Consider the following 24,634-nt stretch of genomic DNA (forward strand, 5'->3'; position numbering starts at 1 on the left):
AGCAGAGGAGAGAGAGTTAGCTTTAGCAGTGCGGAGCGCCTCCGTGATACAGAGAAGAGCAGTCTCAGTTGAATGACTAGTCTTGAAACCTGACTGATTTGGATCAAGAAGGTCATTCTGAGAGAGATAGCGGGAGAGCTGGCCAAGGACGGCACGTTCAAGAGTTTTGGAGAGAAAAGAAAGAAGGGATAGTGGTCTGTAGTTGTTGACATCGGAGGGATCGAGTGTAGGTTTTTTCAGAAGGGGTGCAACTCTCGCTCTCTTGAAGACGGAAGGGACATAGCCAGCGGTCAGGGATGAGTTGATGAGCGAGGTGAGGTAAGGGAGAAGGTCTCCGGAAATGGTCTGGAGAAGAGAGGAGGGCATAGGGTCAAGCGGGCAGGTTGTTGGGCGGCCAGCCGTCACAAGACGCGAGATTTCATCTGGAGAGAGAGGGGAGAAAGAGGTCAGAGCACAGGGTAGGGCAGTGTGAGCAGAACCAGCGGTGTCATTTGACTTAGCAAACGAGGATCGGATGTCGTTGACCTTCTTTTCAAAATGGTTGACGAAGTCATCTGCAGAGAGGGAGGAGGGGGGAGGGGGAGGAGGATTCAGGAGGGAGGAGAAGGTGGCAAAGAGCTTCCTAGGGTTAGAGGCAGATGCTTGGAATTTAGAGTGGTAGAAAGTGGCTTTAGCAGCAGAGACAGAGGAGGAAAATGTAGAGAGGAGGGAGTGAAAGGATGCCAGGTCCGCAGGGAGGCGAGTTTTCCTCCATTTCCGCTCGGCTGCCCGGAGCCCTGTTCTGTGAGCTCGCAATGAGTCGTCGAGCCACGGAGCGGGAGGGGAGGACCGAGCCGGCCTGGAGGATAGGGGACATAGAGAGTCAAAGGATGCAGAAAGGGAGGAGAGGAGGGTTGAGGAGGCAGAATCAGGAGATAGGTTGGAGAAGGTTTGAGCAGAGGGAAGAGATGATAGGATGGAAGAGGAGAGAGTAGCGGGGGAGAGAGAGCGGAGGTTGGGACGGCGCGATACCATCCGAGTAGGGGCAGTGTGGGAAGTGTTGGATGAGAGCGAGAGGGAAAAGGATACAAGGTAGTGGTCGGAGACATGGAGGGGAGTTACAATGAGGTTAGTGGAAGAACAGCATCTAGTAAAGATGAGGTCGAGCGTATTGCCTGCCTTGTGAGTAGGGGGGGAAGGTGAGAGGGTGAGGTCAAAAGAGGAGAGGAGTGGAAAGAAGGAGGCAGAGAGGAATGAGTCAAAGGTAGACGTGGGGAGGTTAAAGTCGCCCAGAACTGTGAGAGGTGAGCCGTCCTCAGGAAAGGAGCTTATCAAGGCATCAAGCTCATTGATGAACTCTCCGAGGGAACCTGGAGGGCGATAAATTATAAGGATGTTAAGCTTGAAAGGGCTGGTAACTGTGACAGCATGGAATTCAAAGGAGGCGATAGACAGATGGGTAAGGGGAGAAAGAGAGAATGACCACTTGGGAGAGATGAGGATCCCGGTGCCACCACCCCGCTGACCAGAAGCTCTCGGGGTGTGCGAGAACACGTGGGCGGACGAAGAGAGAGCAGTCGGAGTAGCAGTGTTATCTGTGGTGATCCATGTTTCCGTCAGTGCCAAGAAGTCGAGGGACTGGAGGGAGGCATAGGCTGAGATGAACTCTGCCTTGTTGGCCGCAGATCGGCAGTTCCAGAGGCTGCTGGAGACCTGGAACTCCACGTGGGTCGTGCGCGCTGTATGGTCTGTGCAGAGAGGAGAGAACAGGGATAGACAGACACATAGTTGACAGGCTACAGAAGAGGCTACGCTAATAATATGTTGTTAAGAAACCAGCCTAAAAACATACATTTATTTGTATTGCTTGAGGTATATTTAGGGAATGGGAGCCAAGTAAGGTGAGAACGTAGCAATCTGGTCCAATAAACCACACTGCCAAATTAATACCCTCTCACCAACCAGAGTAGTTTGTTTTCCCCATGCTCATATTGTATGCAGGTGAATCAGTCAGTCAGTGGCCTGTACTTGTGTCCTGTCTGTCTGTGTTCCCGAAAAGTGGTTTGACTCGCTCCAACAGGAACAGTGGGCTGTCAGTCACACCTGAGTCCTGGCACACACCTGAGCTCTGTGAGTTTCTAACCTGTATATACAAACATATGTGGACACTCCTTCAAATTAGTGGATTTGGCTATTTCAGCCACACCCATTGCTGACAGGTTCATACAATCAAGCACACAGCATTGCAATTTCCATAGACAAACATTGGCAGTAGAATGGCCTTATTGAAGGGCTCAGTGACTTTCAACGTGGCACCGTCATAGGATGCCACCTTTCCAACAAGTCAGTTCATCAAATTTCTGCAATTCCAGAGCTGCTCCGGTCAACTGTAAGTGCTGTTATTGTGAAGTGGAAATGTCTAGGAGCCACAACGGCTCAGCTGCGAATTGGTAGGCCACACAAGCTCACAGGACGGGACCGCCGAGTGCTGGAGCGTGTACAAATCGTCTGTCCACGGTTGCAACACTCACTTTCGAGTTCCAAACTGCCTCTGAAAGCAACATCAGCACAAGAACTGTTCGTCTGGAGCGTTTCATGAAATGGATTTCCATGGCCAAGCAGCCGCACACAAGCCTAAGGTCACGATGCACAATGCCAAGCTTCGGCTGGACTCTGGAGCAGTGGAAACACGTTCTCTGGAGTGATGAATCGTACTTCACCATCTGACAGTCCGACAGATGAATCTGGGTTTGGCGGATGCCAGGACAACGCTACCGGTTGGAATGCATAGTTAGTGCCAACTGTAAAGTTGGATGGAGGAGGAATAATGGTTTGGGCTAGGCCCCGTAGTTCCAGTGAAGGGAAATCTTTAACGTTACAGCATAAAATGACATTCTAGACAATTCTGTGCTTCCAACTTTGCGGCAACAGTTTGGGGAAGGCCTTTCCTGTTCCAGCATGACAACAGCCCCGTGCACAAAGGGAGGTCCATACAGAAATGGTTTGTCGAGATTGGTGTGGAAGAACTTGACTGGCCTGCACAGAGCCCTGACCTCAACCCCATCGAACACCTTTGGGATGAATTGGAATGCCAACTGCGAGAAAGGCCTAATTGTAAAAATCTGTGATAATGTTGCCTCAGCAAAACTTACTTGGCAGCAGGTGCATTAATGTGCTTGGAGTAAAGACTGTGTATTCAAGCACCACATACGTAGTTCTTGTCTTTTAGCATCCCATTATTTTGCCGTAGGTCAGGGAAGAGGATACTTAACAGGTGGGATGGTAGTAAATTCAGGGATGGTGCCGGGAAGCGGGAGGAGGAAGAAGGGGGAGGAGTAAAATGGGGGATGGGGTGTCTTTACAATCAGCAAGGAAAATAAGGAAAGCGAAGTGGAAAAACACTGGAGACTTAGGTCGTTTTTAGCAGTGAAGAGGCATGTCAGTCCTCATCAGTGAAATTATGAACATTTCTGTCTGCAGTTATTACAAAAAGACAAGCACAGAGACAGACTGTCAACATAGGCCTGGTCTCTTTTGTGTCAAAAGCAAGAAGAGTGACTCTATTTCAGGGTGTGTGACACACATGTTACATTTACATCCTAAGGCAGCAGCCCAACTCCCGGTCATGTATGTTTAGCCCACATACCCTCTCTCTATACAAATAAACCTGTTGCATGTATTATACAGTATATGTCTGATTCACACAGACCCAATGCAATGTTGCAATCCAGAGAACACAGGATTCCAGTTACAGGGGCAACAGTTACATAAATGCATGAGTGAGAACATTTTGTTCTGATTGAGGGTGAGCAATCTGACACCAGGGAGTTTTACAAAAGAGAATAGAAGAAGATATTGGCTAGAAGTCAGAACTATTACAGTGTGGGAAAAAAGTATTTGATCCCCTGCTGATTTTGTACGTTTGCCCACTGATAAAGAAATTATCAGTCTATAATTTTAATGGTAGGTTTATTTGAACAGTGAGAGACTGAACAACAGCGCATGTCAAACATGTTATAAATTGATTTGCATTTTAATGAGGGAAATAAGTATTTGACCCCCTCTCAATCAGAAAGATATCTGGCTCTCAGGTGTCTTTTATACAGGTAACAAGCTGAGATTAGGAGCACACTCTTAAAGGGAGTGCTCCTAATCTCAGTTTGTTACCTGTATAAAAGACACCTGTCCACATAAGCAATCAATCAATCAGATTCCAAACTCTCCACCATGGCCAAGACCAACGAGCTCTCCAAGGAAGTCAGGGACAAGATTGTAGACCTACACAAGGCTGGAATGGGCTACAAGACCATCGCCAAGCAGCTTGGTGAGAAGGTGACAACAGTTGGTGTGATTATTCGCAAATGGAAGAAACACAAAAGAGCTGTCAATCTCCCTTAGCCTGGGGCTCCATGCAAGATCTCACCTCGTGGAGTTGCAATGATCATGAGAACGGTGAGGAATCAGCCCAGAACTACACGGGAGGATATTGTCAATGATCTCAAGGCAGCTGGGAACATAGTCACCAAAAAGACAATTGGTAACACACTACGCCATGAAGGATTGAAATCCAGCGTTCGCAAGGTCCCCCTGCTCAAGAAAACACATATACATGCCTGTCTGAAGTTTGCCAATGAAAATCTGAATGATTCAGAGGACAACTGGGTGAAAGTGTTGTGGTCAGATGAGACCAAAATGGAGCTCTTTGGCATCAACTCAACTCGCCATGTTTGGAGGAGGAGGAATGCTGCCTATGACCCCAAGAACACCATTCCCACCGTCAAACATGAAGGTGGAAACATCATGCTCTTGGGGTGTTTTTCTGCTAAGGGGACAGGACAACATCCCCGCATCAAAGGGACGATGGACGGGGCCATGTACCGTCAAATCTTGGGTGAGAACCTCCTTCCCTCAGCCAGGGCATTGAAAATGGGTTGTGGGTGGGTATTCCAGCATGACAATGACCCAAAACACATGGCCAGGGCAACAAAGGAGTGGCTCAAGAAGAAGCACATTAAGGTCCTGGAGTGGCCTAGCCAGTCTCCAGACCTTAATCACATAGAAAATCTGTGGAGGGAGCTGAAGGTTCGAGTTGCCAAACGTCAGCCAAGAAACCTTAAATGACTTGGAGAAGATGGGGACAAAATCCTTCCTGAGATGTGTGCAAACCTGGTGGCCAACTACAAGAAACATCTGACCTCTGTGATTGCCAACAAGGGTTTTGCCACCAAGTACTAAGTCATGTTTTGCAGAGGGGTCAAATACTTATTTCCCTCATTAAAATGCAAATCAATTAATAAGATTTTTTGTTTGTTTTTCGGTCTCTCACTGTTCAAATCAACCTACCATTAAATTTATAGACTGATCATTTCTTTGTCAGTGGGCAACTTGCATTCTGAATCATATTTGGGTTGAAATACAGAAGATGTTTACTTATTCTTCTACTTATTCTTATATATTTTACTTAGAATACGTTTACTCATATTTCCAAGATGGCGTAGCAGTGCAGACGTTGTTTGTCATCCTCCCGTGTAATTTTTTTCTCCATCTTTCTTTGTATACATTTCAATATCTTTCAACCTCTTTTTCAATTTTTTTATTAAATATACCTTCCGGCAACACGCCTTACCCAATGTGATACGTGTCTGCTATTTTTAGACCTTATAGCCAGAACCTCCATCAGAAGCTAGCCATCAGAAGCTAACCAGCTACTAGCTATTTAGACATCATTAGCCACTGCTAGTAGCCTTTACCTTTAGCACAGACACCAGCCGCTTTAAGCCGTTTTTTTTTCTCCACTACAACACCGGATTCCTGCCGTAAGCTCTGGACCATGACTCCTGATTATCACAGCTAGCTAGCTGCTACCGATTTGCCCAGCCCCAAAGCTAGCCTTGAGCCAGGTCCATCTCCCGGCCTGCTCAGTGGACCCTATGATCACTCGGCTACACAGATGATGCCTCCAGGACTCTTCACTAACACGACTAGAATCCACCACATCACCGGATTCTTGCCGTAAGCTCTGGACCTTTCCATCGGATCATCGCAGCAAGCTAGCGGCTACCGAGTGGCTATAGTTTAACGCCCTTGTCCCGAAGCTAGCACCAATTATCAAGAGCCAGGCTCATCTCCCGGCTAGCAAACAAAATTATTCCAGCTACAACACCTCTTTTACCAACTGGCCTGGATCCTTTGTCGACACGGAGCCCCGTCAATCCATCACAACTGGTCTGCCGACGTAATTCCATCCGTTGTGCCCTCAACCGGCCTTTGCTGGACATCGGTGAAGATGCTTCTTCTAGCCCCGGCTTGCTAACTTTTTTTGTCCATTCATCGCCATTTTACCTGTTGTTGTTGTCTTAGCTGATTAGCTGTTGTTGTCTTATCCATTGTTGTCTTAGCTAGCTCCCCCAATCAACACCTGTGATTGCTTTATGCCTCGCTTTATGTCTCTCTCTAATGTCAATATGCCATGTATACTGTTGTTTAGGATAGTTATCTTTATTTTAGTTTACTGTGGAGCCCCTAGTCCCACTCAACATGCCTCAGATACCTCTTTTGTCCCACCTCGCACAAATGCGGTGACCTCACCCAGCATAACTAGTGCGTCCAGAGATGCAACCTCTCTTATCGTCACTCAATGCCTAGGCCACTGTACCCGCACCCTACCATACCCCTGTCTGTACATTATGCCCTGAATCTATCCTACCACGCCCAGAAATCTCACGTGGAAAAATGAGTTGCTGGCTAATATCGACAAGGATCTTCCAGTCCCAGGCCATGGCTAGGTGTCCCGTTTCTGGCTTCGTAGGAGGATGCTTGGACCTTTTCTGTCCCTCCCAGATGAATGTTGTTGTTTTGACGGGATTGCTTGTTTTTGGAGGTAATGAATTGGTTGCACTGCTCTTGGTCTCAAGTGTTGCAGCCAGGCTCTTGAGGACCTGTCATTATATGCCTGAGAGTCGCTGGAGCTGGGCAGAGGGTCAGGTCGGGTCCTCACCATAGCATTGATGTAGGTTTTTTGGTGATAGAAGCACATCATAAACAGCTCTTATGATGAAGCTGATGTTGCTTGCCTCCATTTGCCAAAGCTCACTCCAGTTGATCTTTCTCCTCTCCAGGCCTTCCCACCGCGTCCATTGCACTTGTTTAGCAAGAGAGACAGCCTTTGCACTTCTTGCAGTCTCCTCCTGTCTGCGCACCTCCTCGTCCACCAGCTTCCTGCATTCAGATGTTGTTGCCTTATGGAACGTTGGTTTGCTTGCTGCCAGGCCAAAACCTCTTCTTCCATGCTGGATATTCCCCACAATGTCTAGGTGTCTCAGGGCTGATGTTGCTTGCTGCACAGCCTTGGATGATGTCCATTTCCGTCCAGTTTGTAGGGGAGGTGCAGCCCTGCTAATGGTCTAGTCTTTGGAGTCCTTTAATGTCATCTGAAGTCTTACTTTAGAGCACTTGTACTCCTCCATTAGACTTGTAAGAGGTAGTTCAAGGACCCCTTTGCCATAGAGGCCGATGTTACTCAGGCATCGTGGGGACACCCATTCATCTCTTCACGTATGAGGTAATGGTTCGCTCCATCTTCTCCACTGTTGTTATTGGGACCTCATAGATGGTGAGTGGCCACAATACCCGGGGGAGAAGTCCAAACTTTAGGCACCAAATCTTGAGCTTCCCAGGCATTAGGGTCTTGTTGATGTTCTCAAGACCGTCGGCAATGTCCTGCCTTACTTGCTGCACTTGATCTTTATCCCTGAGGCTTTCGTTGTACCATCTACCCAGGCTCTTGACGGGTTGCTCAGACATCGTTGGTATCGGGTCATTCCAATGCAGAATCTCACATCTTTAAGCTGTCCCTTGACTATGGAGATGCTTCAAGATTTGCTTGGCTTGATTTTCATCCGGGCCCACTTGATGTTATCCTGCAGTTTTGCAATTAGCCACCTGGTGCATGCTGCAGTGGTGGTCAGTGTAGTCATGTCATCAATGTATGCTCAGATAGGTGGGAGACGGGGCCCTTCCTTAGTTCTCTCACTGCCGACCCCCCATCTCGATGCCCTGATGATGACTTCCATGGCCATAGTGAAGGCCAGAGGTGAAATTGTACAGCCTGCCATTATGCCTACTTCCAAGCACTGCCATGTTGTTGTGAAGTCAGGTGTTGTGAAACACAATTGGTCTTGGAAATAGGCCTTTGCCAGTGTAGTGATGGGTTCTGGTACTTGGAAAATGTTCATGGGGAACTGAGCCAAAGGCATTGGCCAGGTCGAGGAAGATGACATAGAGGTCTCTCTTATCCTTCTTAGCTGTTTGGATATAGTGCCAAATCATACTAGTATGTTCCAGTTACCCAGAGAAACCAGGAATGTCTGCTTTCTGTACAGATGTATCAATGTACTTGTTCCTTTCCAGATAAGTGGACAGCCTCTGTGCTATTATACTGAAAAAGATCTTCCCTTCGACGTTGAGAAGGGAGATTGGGCGGAATTGACTGATGTCTGTCGCATCCTTCTCTTTCGGGATTAGCACACCACCAGCCCTTCGCCATGCCTTTGGTATTATTTCCTTCTGCCACACTATCCTCATGAGCCTCCAAAGAAAGCATAGAACATCCTGGGTGTTCTTGTAGAGCTTGTATGGTACTCCATTAGGCCCAGGAGCCGAGGCCGCTCTTGCTCGTCGGACAACGTTCTCTACTTCCTTCCATTTTGGAGGGTCAGTGTCCAGATTGAATTCTGGTGGTTGAATAGGTGGAATGTCATGTGGGATGATTATCTGCTCATGCCTTTTCGTGTCCTGGTGGACCTTTTCCATATGTTCTTCCAGTTCTGGCTTTGGAGTTTTTAGGATTCCGCACTTTTCCTTTGCGAAGAGGTCTTTGACAAACTTTTTTTTTATAGAACTGTGTTCTTGAGTGTTCCTTCTTCCTACGAAGATTACTTACATTTTCCGCTCTTCGCAAGGTTGCCAGCCGACATTTGATGTCTGCTTGGAGTAGCATGAGACCTTCTCTCTCTGCATCAGAGGCTTTCTTCCATTGCTTTCTCAGCTGCCTTCTCTCTCTGACAAGTATCTCGATCTCTTGCTGCCTCCTAGATTTGGCTGGTGCGGGTGTTGTCTTGCCACTTCTCCTTTCGTTTACCCCAAAGCGCTCTCTCCGTAGTGGTAGATAATGTCTCCTGTCAGGACCCGGTTGCGAACCCGGGTTTCCGGAGTGAGAAACAGTCACTTAACCAACTGAGCCACGAATAGTCGGCAGAACCCAGAAGATGAGGCAGACACAGCAGTACTTGAGACGGTGTATTTAATGAAGTAAAAAGTGAAGTTCTTCAGGAAAACATGTAACTCCACAACCTCAAAAGGAATGCCACAAGAACAAAGGTAATCCTCCAAGACAAAAAGGTAAATCCACAAGGTGGAAGGTATAGCACAAAAAGCCTCAAAAGATACTCAAAAACAAACAAACAAGAACAAAAAACAGAATTCCACAAGAGAGTCCACCGGGATCAACAATAGTTCACAGAGTACTAGGGCTGGGTGCTAACATACAAACACAGAGCAAAGAACTGAGGAAAACAAAGGGTTTAAATACAATCAGGAGAAACAAGGCACAGGTGCAAATAATAATGGGGATCAAGGGAAAACAAAAGGTCAAAAGGCACAATGAGGGCATCTAGTGACCAAAAACCGGAACAACCCTGGCCAAATCCTGACAGTCTCCCATCCTTTCAAGCTTTTTCTCTGCTGTTCCTACCTGTTGTTCCAAGATTTGTGTCAGATCGTTGTTGATTATTTCCCACTCTCTCTTTTCAACAGCTTTGGGCCACTTCACACTCGGTCTGTGCCCTTTGATCTTTTCCTCTTTTAGAGGTCTCTGTGGTTGGGTTAGTTCATCCACCGGCATTTCTGTACTTGTGTATCCTCCTCCGTTACAGGGGTGCTGATGCTCTGCGAACTGTGGTTTGCGTCCCGTCGCTGTGCTTCATTCGACTGATTTGACTGGCTGCTTCGTAGGAAGTACTGGTCAATGCGAGGTCCCTGTCTCTGCTCTCCCAAGCACCTTTTCCTCACTTGATGGATCCTTAACCCCCTTGCCGATGTTACTCTCTCCCAACCACAGCTGCAAACCTGAAGTGTGTGCCTACTGCTGTTATGGTTGTCTCATGTGCTGTGTTCCTACTCGTAGTCGTTTCTGTTCCTGGGTCCATAGCCGTGTGATCAGTCATTGAGCCATCTTGCGCCCCAGCTCTCGCAGGCTCTAGGGGTATGTTCCTTTGTTGACTTTCAGTAGCACTTAGCGGGTGTCTCCAACATACTGAAGCAACGTCAGAGACTGCCAACATGGGTAGCTAGCCCATGACAGCCCCAGTGGGGTCTATTCCCTCCGGTCAGCTGTCTCTCCAAGCTGTCACACAGACTTTCCTATGTTGCCAGCTGTCCTTTCACAGCAGTCACTGGACTGGTCCAGATAATCAGAATCATAAAACATGGGACGAGATGTTAAAAAAGGTCCATTGTACCAATAGATGGTATGCACTCACATGAGATTTGCTGTGATGTTGACAGATTGGCATGGGAGGTTTATTTCTTAGACTGGGTTAAGATGTCAATTTTGGGACACATCCTCAGTAGTGTGCCTTCGAATCAGTGGGTGTTTCGGCCTTTAATCACTAAACACCCTCATCAAAGGTGGCCAGCTAAAGGGTGATCAAGCCTTAGCTTGTGTCCCATGCCCAAATAAGATTTCCCACGGGACTATGCAAGGCAGGGGCGTCCTCTTCCCTGAGTCAGCCCTACAGCTGACCGCATACCTCAGACCTATATCCATACCTTACAGACCTATATCCATCCGCACTGCATTTCTAAAGTTTTTGAAAGCCAAGTTAACAAACCGATCACCGACCATTTCGAATCTCACCGTACCTTCTCCGCTGTGCAATCCGGTTTCTGAGCTGGTCACGGGTGCACCTCAGCCATGCGCAAGGTACTAAACGATATCATAAGCACCATCGATAAAAGACAAGGCTTTCGACTCTATCAATCACCATATTCTTTTCGGCAGACTCAACAGCCTTGTTTTCTCAAATGACTGCCTCTCCTTCTCAGACAGATTTCAGTGTGTCAAATCGGAGGGCCTGTTGTCCGGACCTCTGGCAATCTCTATGGGGGTACCACAGGGTTCAATTCTCTGGCAGACTCTTTTCTCTGTATATATCAATGATGTCGCTCGTGATTCCTTGATCCACCTGTACGCAGACGACATCATTCTGTATACATCTGGCCCTTCTTTGGACACTGTGGACACTTACAACACTCCTTCCGTGGCCTCCAACTGCTCTTAAACGCTAGTAAAACTAAATGCATGCTCTTCAATTGGATGCAGTCTATCATAGTGCCATCCGTTTTGTCACCAAAGCCCCATATACCACCCACCACTGCAACCTGTAGGTTCTCGTCGGCTGGCCTTCGCTACATATTCGTTGCCAGACCCACTAGCTCCAGGTCATCTATAAGTCTCTGCTAGGTAAAGCTACGCCTTATCTCAGCTCACTGGTCACCATAACAACACCCACCCGTAGCACGTGCTCCAGCAGGTATATATCACCCCCTTTGGCCGCCTTTCCTTCCAGGTCTCTGCTGCCAATGACTGGAACGAATTGCAAGAATCGCTGAAGTTGGAGACTTATATCTCCCTCATTAACTTTAAGCATCAGCATTGTTAATTTGCTCAATTGTAATTCCTTCGCTACCATGGCCTATTTGGTCTATTTGGTCTTTTTATATAGACTTTTTCTAATGTGTTATTGACTGTACGTTTGTTTATTCCATGTGTAACTCTGTGTTGTTGTTTGAGTCACACTGCTTTGCTTTATCTTGGCCAGGTCGAAGTTGTCAACTTGTTCTCAACTGGCCTACCTGGTTAAATAAAGGTAAAATAAATATAGAATAAGTTACTTATAAATTACACAATATAAAGTATGATGCACTGACATTAAGGTGACGTAACATGGGTTTATACAACCGTGTGTTGCTACTGGGATATTTCCATGTGTTTCACCCTTTAATCAATGGGATAGGGCTCTATCACCCATAGTTAGAATGCCAAGTAACTAATGACTAGAGTTAGATGCCAGTATTTTTCTCTCATACAGAAGATTCCAGAGAGGTGTGTCTTGAGAGGATTGGAGAGGTCCATTCTACTTCTTCCATTGACATTTTGTGTGTGTGCATACAGTATGTGTGCATTACCACGTGAGTTTTCCATCACCTATCTCTTGTCCCTTATCTCCCAGTCAGTCAGCTACACATGCTGGTCTGTGGTGCAGTCAGTCAATTGTGTGTGTGTGTCGCGTGCGTGCGTGTGTGCGTGCGTGGTAAGTCAATAGATTCCCAGCATGACACAGAGTTTCTCCATGAGATCAACACAAACACAAAGCATTTATTTATCTTAACATTCCTTCATCCTCCCTTGTAGATGTTTACAGCTGTACAACTGAGGAAAAAACAAAAAAGCATCCGGGGGTTGGTTGTCACACTTTTTTATTCTCATGTGTATTTCTCAGCACCAGTATATCTTACACGACTCTCTTCAATATTAGGAGAAAGACCAAAGTCCTGGGTTGACATGGAGTTATTAGCCATCAAACACTCTGTCCACTTGTGACAACCAGCCCCATCGCAGGGTTGGATTGTCACAAGTGGACAGAGTGTACACATATTTTTTATTTAGACAGGGAGTCATGCTGAGACCAAGGTCTCTTTTACAGATGAGCCCTGTATACACATTAATATACATCAATAGACACAATATAGACCCATTCACTTTTTCTACATATTGTTACGTTACAGGCTTTCTCTAAAATTGATTAAATTGTTTGTGTTTTATCATCCATCTACACACAATACCCCATAATGACAAAGTAAAAACAGGTTTTTAGAAATGTTTGCACATTTATTAAAAATAAAAAATGTAAATATCACATTTACATAAGTATTCAGGCCATTTACTCAGTACTTTGTTGAAGCACCTCTGGGAGCAATTACAGCCTTCGAGTCTTCTTGGGTATGGCGCTACAAGCTTGTCACACCTATATTTGGGGAGTTTCTCTCATTCTTCTTTGCAGATCCTCTCAAGCTCTGTCAGGTTGGATGGGGAGCGTCGCTGCACAGCTATTTTCAGGTCTCTACAGAGATGTTTGATCGGGTTCAACACCGTGCTTTGGACATTCAGAGACTTGTCCTGAAGCCGCTCCTGCGTTGTCTTGTCTGTGTTCCTAGGATCTTTGTCCTGTTGGAAGGTGAAACTTCGCCCCAGTCTGAGGTCCTGAGCGCTCTGGAGCAGGTTTTCATCAAGGATCTCTCTGTACATGGTCCGTTTATCTTTCCCTCGATCCTGACTAGTCTCCCAGTCCCTACCACTAAAAGAACATCCCCACATCATGATGCTGCCACCACCATGCTTCACCGTAGGGATGGTATCGGGCAGGTGATTAGCGGTGTCTGGTTTCCTCCAGATGTGAGGCTTGGCATTCAGGCCAAAGAATGCCAATTCAATCTATGTTTCATCAGACCAGAGAATTTTGTTTCTCATGGTCTGTTAGTCTTTAGGTGCCTTTTGGCAAACTCAAAGCGGGCAGTCATGTACTGATGAGTGTCTTCCATCTGCTCTGACATGCACTGTCAACTGTGGGACCTTATATAGATATGTGTGTGCCTTTCCAAATCATGTCCAATCAATTGAATTTACCACAGGTGGACTCCAATCAAGTTGTAGAAAACATCTCAAGGAGGATCAATGGAAACAGGATGCACCTGAGCTGAATTTGAGCTGAATATTTATGTAAATAAGGTATTTCAGTTTTTTATTTTTAGAACACTTCGTCATTATGGGGTTTTGTGTGTAGATTGATGAGGGAAAAATAGGTCTGAAAACTTTCCTGCATTTAAGTATCAATTTCTGTTCAACAAAGGCTTTTTCCAAAGCAATGAAGTCAGATTGAAGCTCCGAAAGAGCCTGGTCAACCGCGGGGCAATAGCATGCACAACAGTGCCATCTGCATACAGGTGTATGATAAACAATTCTGCTGATAGACCAACATTGTTTATTTAAACAGTCAAAAGTACAGGACCTAAAATCAATCCCTGTGGGACACTTTTCATAATATTAAGGAAACCTGACTTAACACCCATCAGAAAAAAACACATTGTGTCCAGACTATCAACTCATTTTCTAACCAATTACATGTTGCCTGATCCATACCCATTGCCGACAATCTTTGAATCAAAGAGTGTTTATGTCCTCTGTTACATAATCTAAAGCCTTTTATAAATGACCAGACATGATTGATGGTTTATGAGAAGCACATTTATTTATTGATAATGTGGGTTAGAGATGCCCTCTTGATCACCTGTTAAAGATGAGAAACATATATTAGAGTTTGAGTTTGGAGCGTCGACATATGGTTTGGCACCGAAACCAACTGTTGTGCTTCTCCTGGTAAAATGTTACTCTTCTTAATATGCTTGTAATGATCAACAGTTCCAACTATGATGTGACCATGTTTATCAACTGAACGTTTCGGTTAAGCTGTAGAATGTTAAAGACTTACCTTGTATTTGCTTGTTTATTGAATAGGGTTGCGTCTTCTTCTTCTTCTTTGGTATTATGGCGGTATACAAACAAATGTTATGGGTGCATGCCGCCACCTTCTGTACTGTATTCTGTAGTATGAATTCATTACACTTTGTGAAAAAATTGCCCTTCCAGCTAACCCAGCACCCATTAAAACCTCACCACTATTCGACTACTTTGGCCCCATCTGTTCTCTGCAGCTGCCACCACCACATCTATCCTCTGTGATTGAACGACAAAAAAACTTTCATGAACGGCAAAAAAACTTTCTTACTCCAGCACATGTTATTCCTATCACTCTCTATTGGCCTCGGCCTCCACTATCTTACTCTATCACTCTCTATTGGCCTCGGCCTACTCGCAGGGATCCTCTTTGGATCCCTCACCCTGGACTAATCTTCCTCTACTTCTCTTCACTGCCTCAGCAACCTCAGATACACATCCAAGATGGCGTAGCAGTGAAGATGTGTTTTGTTCGTGTCTCGTTTTGCACACCAGTATCTCTACCTGCACATGACCATCTGATCATTTATCACTCCAGTGTTAATCTGCAAAATTGTAATTATTCGCCTACCTCCTCATGCCTTTTGCACACAATGTATATAGACTATTTTTTCTTTTTTCTACTGTGTTATTGACTTGTTTATTGTTTACTCCATGTGTAACTCTGTGTTGTTGTCTGTTCACACTGCTATGCTTTATCTTGGCCAGGTCGCAGTTGTAAATGAGAACTTGTTCTCAACTAGCCTACCTGGTTAAATTAAGGTGAAATAAAAATGAAAAAACCTCAACCTGCCTTTCTCTCATCAGACACCTCTGATCTCCAGCACCATGGGTACCCTTATAGTTGAGCCTACACACACATTTTTCCACCGATACTACACAGTCCTTTGTCTCATGTCCTCCTGCACACTTCTCACATCAATGCTGCTACATGACCATAAGCTTGACACCTAAATCACCTTAATGGGTTTGAGACAAAAGCTTTCACGGGATAACTGACACATCCTAACTTGACTTTACCTGTTAAAAACTCTGCATCAAAACGCAGTAGTACAGACAGTGTCTTCTCTGTTTCACCACACTCTCCACCGGGTCTGCGTCGCATCAAACGACGGTCGTGACAAACACCGGGAATCTTCAAATTCAGTTGACCCTCCTCAACACTTGACGCCACTCCAGTTATTTGAGCCTCGCCCTGCTCCGGAGAGGAAAGCAAGTCACAGTTCTTGTCACCAGTCACGTGGTTTGGCGCACACTCTCTGGACGGCAGAAATGCAAGATTCCACTTTGAGTCACTTTCACCAATCCAACATTCCCCAACCTCTTCTCCACCCAACCTGACACCCCACATATGGTTCAGACACATTCCATGTGACAACTGTCCTCAACCCCCTCATGTTAATTACCACATGGCTGGACCTAGAAACTCCCAAATAGCTTTGAAATATACAGTGGGGCAAAAAAGTATTTAGTCAGCCACCAATTGTGCAAGTTCTCCCTCTTAAAAAGATGAGAGAGGCCTGTAATTTTCATCATAGGTACACTTCAACTATGAGAGACAAAATTAGATAAATAAATTCAGAAAATCACATTGTAGGATTTGAAATGAATTTATTTGCAAATTATGGTGGAAAATAAGTATTTGGTCACCTACAAACAAACAAGATTTCTGGCTCTCACAGACCTGTAACTTCCTCTTTAAGAGGCTCCTCTGTCCACTCATTACGTGTATTAATGGCACCTGTTTGAACTTGTTATCAGTATAAAAGACACCTGCCCACAACCTCAAACAGCCATACTCCAAACTCAACTATGGCCAAGACCAAAGAGCTGTCAAAGGACACCAGAAACAAAATTGTAGACCTGCACCAGGCTGGGAAGACTGAATCTGCAATAGGTAAGCAGCTTGATTTGAATAAATCAAGCAATTATTAGGAAATGGAAGACATACAAGACCACTGATAATCTCCCTCGATCAGGGGCTCCACGCAAGATCTCACCCCATGGGGTCAAAATGATCACAAGAACGGTGAGCAAAAATCCCAGAACCACACGGGGGGACCTAGTGAATGACCTGTAGAGAGCTGGGACCAAAGTAACAAAGCCTACCATCAGTAACACACTACGCCGCCAGGGACTCAAATCCTGCAGTGCCAGACGTGTCCCCCTGCTTAAGCCAGTACATATCCAGGCCCGTCTGAAGTTTGCTAGAGAGCATTTGGATGATCCAGAAGAAGATTGGGAGAATGTCATATGGTCAGATGAAACCAAAATATAACTTTTTGGTAAAAACTCAACTTGTCGTGTTTGGAGGACAAAGAATGCTGAGTTGCATCCAAAGAACACCATACCTACTGTGAAGCATGGGGGTGGAAACATCATGCTTTGGGGCTGTTTTTCTGCAAAGGGACCAGGACGACTGATCCGTGTAAAGGAAAGAATGAATGGGGCCATGTATTGTGAGATTTTGAGTGAAAACCTCCTTCCATCAGCAAGGGCATTGAAGATGAAACGTGGCTGGGTCTTTCAGCATGACAATGATCCCAAACACATCGCCCGGGCAACGAAGGAGTGGCTTCGTAAGAAACATTTCAAGGTCCTGGAGTGGCCTATCCAGTCTCCAGATCTCAACCCCACAGAAAATCTTTGGAGGGAGTTAAAAGTCTGTGTTGCCCAGCAACAGCCCCAAAACATCACTGCTATAGAGGAGATCTGCATGGAGGAATGGGCCAAAATACCAGCAACAGTGTGTGAAAACATTGTGAAGACTTACAGAAAACGTTTGACCTCTGTCATTGCCAACAAAGGGTATATAACAAAGTATTGAGATAAACTTTTGTTATTGACCAAATACTTATTTTCCACCATAATTTGCAAATAAATTCATTAAAAATCCTACAATGTGATTTTCTGGATTTTTTTTCTCATTTTGTCTGTCATAGTTGAAGTGTACCTATGATGAAAATTACAGGCCTCTCTCATCTTTTTAAGTGGGATAACTTGCACAATTGGTGGCTGACTAAATACTTTTTTTTGCCACACTGTAACTCTCCCTTTACTCTTTTCAACAATTGTTCATGGATACTACCATTATTCAAACATTTACAAAGAGAATACCAATGTATTTTTTAACTTTCACCTATGGAAAACCCCATAAATTCCCCTCACCTCAATGTTTTGTCATGATGACATGAATTGACCAGGTGGATGAGTTATTTCAAAGAATTCACACATTTTAACCTTAAGAATATTACACAGATTGGGAATAATTAGCACTGTGACAACCAACCTGTGAGACAACCAACCCTGGACAACCCAACCCTACATTTAGTTAGATATTTAGGCCCAAATCCTAACTAAGATAGGATCATGCTTAAGTTAAGTTTGTGTAAATAATGCATTTGAGGTCAATGTGAGTCAGGTGCACACAAAAACAAAAGCGACACCTGCAGATCTCAATTTGGGACTCCAGTAGAAAGCTTAAGTAAGAATTAAGAAGCAGACGGTGGTGGTACTTATCTCTTCCAGAGACCTGAATGATTTGTTGTTTTTAATTCAAGCATGATGAAAACAGCTTTATCAGACCACTGCTGACGTTGTTTGCTACGGGGGGTCCTGAGTTTGGTGGTCTGTAGTGGTCTCTCTCCCCAGTGTTATAACTTTCCCTTGATCTCTCCCAAACCTCCACAATGTCTCTACTTTTACAGCTGCTGTCATTTTCCTACCCTCACTATCTCAGTGTGAGTGTGTGTGTGTGTGTGTGCCTGTGTCTATGTATGCATACGTGTGTGTGTGTGTGTGTGTGTGTGTGTGTGTGTGTGTGTGTGTGTGTGTGTGTGTGTGTGTGTGTGTGTGTGTGTGTGTGTGTGTGTGTGTGTGTGTGTGTGTGTGTGTGTGTGTGTGTGTGTGTGTGTGTGTGTGTGTGTGTGTATGTCCTGTCTCTGTTACTGGCCGTTATCACAACATTTCCAAAAACAGGCTGCTGTAGTGGGGAATGGGGGATATGTCACAAACAACACCAGCCCAGTCTGTTGTCAACATGGTCGGTGGTGGCTGGAGGGCTCTTTAGTTGCCCACTAGGGAAAGAGATTACACATTGTATACTGTATGTGCGTCTCAAATGGCACTCTTTCCTTAGTGCACTACTTTTGACCAAGTCTCTGGTCAAAAGTAGTGTACTGTATAAGGAAGAGGGTGCCATTCAGGGCACAAGCTATGTCACAGTTATAGTAAAGCCTTTTCGCTACAATTTATGAAGTTTTTTTTATCCTGATAGGATTACAGACCCAGACTAAAGGATGGTGTCTCATTTGTGTTAAAACAGAAGCCATCAGACTTTAATTTGGACCCAGTATATTTTGCTGTTGGGCTTTCCTCACATAATTGAATAACAAATCACACGCCATCCACGCTGTCCCATTTACACTCATTTCCAGATAAATATAGGATGTGTAGGCTTAAAAGGGCAAGGTGGAGCTTACATACATACTGTAAATATATATGGAATGTACAAACCATTAGGAACACCTTCCTAATATTGAGTTGCACCCCCTTTTGCCCTCAGAACAGCCTCAATTTGTCGGGACATGCTTTACAAGGTGTCGAAAGCGTGCTCCACAGGAATGCTGGCCCATATTGACTCCAATGCTTCCCACAGTTGTGTCAAGTTGACTGGATGTCCTTTGGGTGGTGGACCATTCTTGATACTCACGAGAAATCCTGCAGCATTGCAGTTCTTAACACACTCCTTAACACGCGCCTGACACCTACTACCATACCCTGTTGAAAGGCACCTAAATATTTTGTCTTGGAATGGCACATATGGCACATATGGCACATATACATGTCTCAATTGTCTCAAGGCTTAAAAATACTTATTTATATATTATTTATATAAATATTTAACCGGTCTTCTCCCCTTCATATACACTGATTGAAGTGACATCAATAAGGGATAATAGCTTTCACTTGGATTCACCTGATCAGTCTATGTCATGGGGGGGGGGGGGGGCAGGTAACCAAAAAACCCAGAGTTGACAAGGTACAAATCTCTCGTTCTGCCTGTGAACAAGGCAGTTAATTCCTGGTAGGCCGTCATTGTAAATAAGAAGTTGTTCTTAACTGTCTTGCCTAGTTAAATAAAGGTTAAATAACATTTAATAGAAAGAGCAGGTGTTCTTAATGTCTTGTTCACAGTATTGATGAATAATCGGACTCATTCTGGATTATAAGACCCTGATATAACGCACAGATTGGACTCAAGAGTGATGGTGGGTGCCATGGCAAACAAGCTTCAGCGTCCCTTCACCTTCACATTGCTGTTATGTTTACTCTCCTGGTTTGTAACGTTGCCTGAAGCTCTGTTGGAGTCTGTTGGACTGGATGGTTCTAAACGGCAGTGGATATTTTAATTGCATTTCTTCCAGCGCACGCTCTGTGGAGCATGCAGAAGGGCATGTGATGTGCACATGACTGCCCCAGACCATGCCTCTATCCATTACTAATCCGCTAGAGGAAGGCAGGAGAAGACAAAGGGATTGAGCATTGGTCAAACTCACTCAGTCGGCCCCAATTCGCTCCCTATCCCTTCCCCTTGGCCCTAGCCATCCAATGTGTGTTGTGTAGGGAGGGATACATTTGGGACTGGCTGAGTTTGTCATCATGGTGTGTGTTAGGATTGGGTGTGATTGGCTATGGCTAGGCCACAAACTACCTCTCAACACTACAGCCCACCTTCATTTGGGAGGATGGGATCGTGGTAATGGCTGGAGCAGAATAAGTAGAATGGTATCAAATACATGGTTTCCATGTGTTTGATGCCATTACATTCACTCTGTTCCAGCCATTATTATGAGCTATCAACCCCTCAGCAACCTCCTGTGGTGTTGTCTAATTACTGTCACACGTTGTCTCCTAATGATCACCGCTGTAACTGGATCAACTCCCAATCAGTAGATTCACATATGCTTAAACCCTTTTGATCAGGGTTGTCAAACTCATTCCATGGAGGGCCTAGTCTCTACAGGTTTTTGCTTTCAATTAAGACCTACTGTCACGAATCCCGCTTCCTGAGTCTGTGTTTGCCTGTGTTTCTGTCCTGGAGTGTGTTTCCGGTGTCCTGGAATGCACCCTGTCTGGTTGCCGGGCGAATTAGCTTGTTGGGAGATCGATGTTCACCCGCACCTGTATCCCATTAGTAATCTGCACACCTGTCCTGATCATCACTTCTCCCCTTCAAAAGCTCTGACCTGACATCCATTCCCTGCCGGATCGTTAGTCATGAACAGTATGTTGTGCCATAGTATCAGACTCAAGTTGTATAGAATTTGTTTTGTTGTTTTTTACGTATTGCTTGCCTTAAACTTACCTCCATTTGTTCTGTCTTCAGTTACTCACCCAGATCATTTACCGCATTCCCGCCTGGTCATCGGAGGATTCCGCTACCCCATTGGATCCACCTATTTACACCCATCAACTCACCACCGCTGCCCGCTACGCCACCTGGATATATCTACCCATTCACATTCACGTGTAAATAAATACTCACCTTCTTCCTACTCTCCTTGTCCTGGTCTGGTTCTGGGTTCGATTTTGAAAGAACGTGACAGAACGATCCGGCCAAGGATGAACCCAGCGGACCTGGACTCCGTTTGCCATGCCATTACCCAGCAGGGGAAGACATTGGGACAACACAAGACGGCGCTACAGGAGATAGCGGGTTCAATCCAGAACTTATCTGCTAGCTTGACACAAATCCAGGATCAGCTCAGTTTGCCGGCGATTCATTCACCACCTGTTTCACCCATCTCACCTGCCGTGTCTGGTGCGGTTTCCTTCCGTGAGCCCAAGGTTCCGACACCGGAGAAGTACGAGGGAGATCTGGGAGGATGCCGTTCATTTCTTTTACAGTGTGGGTTAGTTTTTGATCTGCAGCCCTACTCTTACGCCACAGATAAGGCTAGGATAGCTTTTATAATTGAGCTGCTGCATGGTAGAGCTCTGGAATGGGCTTCAGCTGTTTGGGAACGATGGGACACATGCATGACGTCATACCAGGGTTTCACGGCAGAGATGAGAAAGCTTTTTGACCATCCAGTCCGAGGTAAGGACGCAGCTAAACGTTTGTTCTGTCTTCGCCAAGGAGCTCGCAGTGTGGCAGACTTTGTGATGGAATTCAGGACATTGGCTGTGGAGAGTGGTTGGAATGGAAAGCGTTTTTTTACCAGGGGTTGTCGGAGCAACTCAAGGACTAGCTGATCTCCTATCCAGAGCCTAGTGACCTAGATAGTTTGCTCACCTTAGCTATTCGGGTAGATAATAGAGTCCGAGAGAGAAGGAGGGAGAAGCAGTGGGGTCCATCTAATCAATCTGAGACTCGGTTACCATTCAGGTCAGGAAGTGGACCAGACCGGGTTGATCATTTTCCCTCACACGGGATTAGTGGAGGAGTCCTGCTGCCAGATCCTGAACCTATGCAAGTGGGGCGGCACGGGTTAACTAAGGACGAGCGCCAACGTAGACTTGAGACCAACAGCTGCCTCTACTGTGGTAGCTCGGGACATTACATCTCCGTTTGTCCTCAGCGCCCGTTAAACTGCTCGGCTCGTTAAGTTTGGGAGGTTTGTTAGCGAGCCAGTTTCAACCTCTCAAGAGCCCTGCCAGACCTCGTTTTCCTGCTACCCTCATAAATAAGAATCAGAGTTTAGCGATTAACGCTTTCATCGATTCAGGTGCCGATGACAGCTTCATTGATGCCGACTTAGTGGAACAGCTGGGGCTTTCCAAGGAGCAATTACCGGAAGCCATTGAAGCAACCACTCTGAAAGGCAGTCTGGCACGGATCACTATGAGGACTGAAGGTTATTTCTTTTTTCATTTTACCTTCCCCCCATGTTCCTCTGGTTCTTGGATACCCCTGGCTAAGAGAACACAATCCTTCGTTCGATTGGGTGACTGGTAAGGTAACTAGTTGGAGCATTGAGTACCATGCTAACTGCCTCAGGACTGCCTGTTCTCATGCTGTCCCCAGTCGGGTCAGTGAGTCTGCTCCTCCTGATTTGTCCCTGGTTCCTGAAACATATCACGAGTTGGGTGAGGTGTTCAGTAAGCAGAAAGCTCAGTCACTTCCTCCCCACCAACCTTATGATTGTACAATTAAGCTGTTCCCTGGAGCTGCCTTTCCCAAGGGATGGTTATACAGTATTTCTCGACCTGAGCGGGAAGCCCTGGAGACCTACATGAGGGAGTCTCTTGCTGCAGGTCTCATTCGTCCCTTGTCATCACCCCTGGGAGCTGGATTTTTTTTGTGAGTAAGAAGGATGGCTCTCTTCGACCGTGTATTGATTATCGGGGATTGAATGATATTACGGTCAAGAACAAGTACCCCTTGCCCTTGATGAGCTCCGCTTTCGATTCTTTACAGGGTGCTACTGTGTTTACGAAGCTTGATCTACGCAATGCATATCATCTGGTTCGGATCAAAGAGGGGGACGAGTGGTTGACTGGATTCAATACACCTATGGGACATTTCGAGTACCAGGTGATGCCGTTTGGACTTTCCAACGCTCCAGCAGTGTTCCAAGGTTTGGTGAATGACGTGCTGAGGGATATGATCGGTCTGTTTGTGTTCGTTTACCTGGATGACATCCTGATTTTCTCTAAGGAGCTTTCCAGCCACATCCAGCATGTTAAGCAGGTCCTGCAGCGGTTATTGGAGAACCGTCTGTTTGTGAAGGCAGAGAAGTGTGATTTTCACGCCCACACTACATCCTTCTTCGGGTACATCATCTCCAGGGGTGAGATCAAGATGGACCAAGAGAAGGTTTGGGCGGTTCGGGATTGGGCCCGGCCCGGTATGAGATGGCAGCTCCAGAGATTCCTGGGATTTGCGAACTTCTATCGGAGGTTTATCCATGATTACAGCCGGGTGGCCGCCCCTTTAACTGCTCTGACGTCTTGCACCAGAATTTTCTGTTGAACTCCTGAGGCAGACCGAGCATTTCTGAACTTGAAGAGCCGATTCACCAACGCGCCGATTCTCTCTCAACCTGACACTTCCCGTCAGTTTGTTGTTGAGGTGGACGCGTCTGATGTGGGAGTGGGCGCCATCCTGTCCCAGCGTAGCTCCACTGACGTGTAACTCCATCCCTGCGCCTTCTACTCTTGTCGTCTTTCACCAGCTGAGAGAAACTACGATGTGGGTAACCGGGAGCTTCTCGCTGTGAAGCTTGCCTTGGAGTGGCGTCACTGGTTGGAGGGAGCGGAGCAACCGTTTGTGGTCTGGACTGACCACAAGAATCTGGCTTACGTGCAATCGGCTAAACGTCTCAACTCTCGTCAGGCCAGGTGGGCTTTGTTTTTTGGACGATTCAATTTTTCCCTGACGTTCCGACCTGGGTCGAAGAACGGCAAAGCGGACACCTTGTCCCGGATGTTCTCCAAGACGGATGAGAGTATGGCCAAGATTGAGACGATTCTTCCCCAGAACCTTGTCATGGGAGCCGTTACATGGAGGATTGAGCAGGATGTGATGGCGGCCCTTCGGATGCAGCCCGGCCCCGGTAACGGTCCACCCGGTCGGTTGTTCGTGCCTGAGTCGGTCCGTTCTGCTATTCTTCAGTGGTCCCATGCCAGCAAGATAGCTTGTCACCCTGGCGTTGCTCGGACTATGGCGCAACTGCGCAGACGATTTTGGTGGCCTGCCATGGGAGAAGATACCCGGAGGTTTGTTGCCGCATGTCCTGTTTGTGCTCAGAACAAAAGTACCAATCGGCCCAGCTCTGGGCTTCTTCACCCCCTACCTATTCCTTGGTGACCTTGGTCGCATCTGGCCCTGGATTTTGTCACTGGATTGCCCCCTTCTGTTGGGAACACGGTCATTCTGACCATTGTGGACAGATTCAGCAAGTTTGCTCATTTTGTCCCTCTCTCCAAGCTTCCATCTGCCACGGAGATGTCCGAGATCCTGGTTAGGGAGATTTTCAGGGTCCACGGATTGCCCAGTGACATTGTTTCTGACTGTGG

The sequence above is a fragment of the Oncorhynchus gorbuscha genome, linkage group LG06 (assembly GCF_021184085.1).
Source record: "Oncorhynchus gorbuscha isolate QuinsamMale2020 ecotype Even-year linkage group LG06, OgorEven_v1.0, whole genome shotgun sequence".
Taxonomy (NCBI): Eukaryota; Metazoa; Chordata; class Actinopteri; order Salmoniformes; family Salmonidae; genus Oncorhynchus; species Oncorhynchus gorbuscha.